Raw genomic sequence first — 2106 nt, 5'->3', positions numbered from 1 at the left:
CCTCTGCTATTTTGTGGGTTCTGCAGCTCTAGAATTTGTTCAGAGCCATTTTTACAGTGTTTGGCAGGACCTAGGGGAGAGCTTAAGCAATTCCCTGCTTTTCAGCCACCATCTTGGCTCTGCCCCCTCTCACCAATTCTTGAAGTCCTACCTCAGGTACTTCACTATCCATGAAATCTTCTCTGACTCATCCAAACTTTTCACATGGATTTCCTATTTTGATTTAAAAGAAAGGCAGCAAAATTAATAGTAAGAATGTTAGACTTGGAACCAAAAAAAAAAACATTTTTATTCCAATTCAAATATAAATTGGCTATATGATAAGGGGGTAAAGCACTTCACATCCATGAGCCTCAGTTTCTTCATCAGTAAAATGAGAGGGTTGGACTGGATGACTTCAACAATTAGTTGCTTCAAACTCTAAATCTGTGTTCCTATGAATCAGTTTTCTCATCTGTGAAATGTGAATAACATCATGCTACCTACTTCACAGATCATTTTGAATAATGTGCTTTATAACCCTTTAAATAACATTTAAATCAGTTGTTATTCTAGTAGTGTATGTAGGTGGCACAGTAGATTGAGCCCTGGACTTGAAGTCATGAAGATTCATCTTCATGAGTTCAAATCTGGCCTCAGACACTTACTAGTTGGGTGACCCCAAGCAAATCACTTAACCCTATTTGCCTCATTTCTGCTGAAGAAGGATCTTTGCCATGAAAACTCCAAATGAGGTCACAAAGAATAAGAAACAACTGAAAACAAGAAGTTACTTGAATGACTTTATATTCTCATAGCTAATAATATCTAGCATTTATGTAGTTTGTAATTTGCAAAGAACTGTATATGTTATCTGACTTGATGAGGATACTGTCTACAATCAGGCTACTATCAACTCATCCATGCCCTTCCATTCTGTGGGATTCATGTTAATAGGGCATGGCAATGTGAAAGGGGTGTCACCAAAAGTGCTGGTGATTTCCTCACTGTCTTTTAATATAAGGACTCGATTACAGCAGAAAGGATGGCTGTGGGTAGACCCTCACTTTAACCACAAGACCATTATACTATGTCACTTTCATAATTTGCTCCAGAAAAATATATCACAGTATATGTCTATCATAGGCTTGAAAAACATATTTGTGTGTATGTGTGTGATCCTAAAGATGATTCTAGAATCCATCACCATTTTTTATGGTGGCCAGTTCATTAACAACCATTTATTCAGAAGTATAATTGATAAGCATTTCTTAGATGGTTACTGTGTGTCAGGCACTGTGCTAAGGTGTTAAGGATATGAAGACTGGCAACATAGTCCTTGCTCTCATGTTGGGGGAGATAATATAAAAACAATTATGTACAACCAAGATATAAGCAGGATAATCTGGAGATAGTTAACAGAGGGAAGGCACTAGCATTAAGGGGGATCAGGAAAGTCTTCTCATAGAAGTCAGGATTTTGGCTGGGACTTGCAAGAAGCCAGGGGAGCTGGAAAGTGGAGATGTGCCAGACATGGGAAAGAAACACAGAGGAAAAAAAGTATCTGCCCCCAAGAAGCTCACATCCTAATGAGAGATAACATGCATGTGAGATTTAATCCTGTGGTTATTATATAAAATATAAATATTTGTAAATTTTTTTTAAAAAATTGTACTTTCCTACTTTGTCATTGGGTACTCCTATTTGTCTACACAGTGTTAGATTTCCTGCTCAATTTATGACGACCTTCTAGTAAAATTGATGGAAGTGTTAAAATACATTTTAGATTTTAAGCCTAGTAAACAAAGAATTGATGTCAGAGTGAGGAAGGAAGACCTGAGTTCATTTCATTTCATCTCTGATCTATACTTGGGCCAATCACCTAACCTCTCAATTCCCCAGGCAGTGAAGATGCATACCAGTATCTATTGGTAGAGGAAGTTTGCTCATTGTTTGTTCTCTGAAACAATGAAATAAAATTTCTGGTCAGTTATCATTTTCTATATGCTTATTCCCTTAGGCACTATGTTGAGGGAAGTGATTAAAAGGAAACACATATGCACACATGTGCGTGCACACACACATACATCCAGGTCCTCAAGCAGCTCAAATTCTAATAAAGCAGAC

This window comes from Trichosurus vulpecula, chromosome 3 (genome assembly GCF_011100635.1).
Source record: "Trichosurus vulpecula isolate mTriVul1 chromosome 3, mTriVul1.pri, whole genome shotgun sequence".
Taxonomy (NCBI): domain Eukaryota; kingdom Metazoa; phylum Chordata; class Mammalia; order Diprotodontia; family Phalangeridae; genus Trichosurus; species Trichosurus vulpecula.
This window is presented reverse-complemented; position numbering follows the sequence as displayed.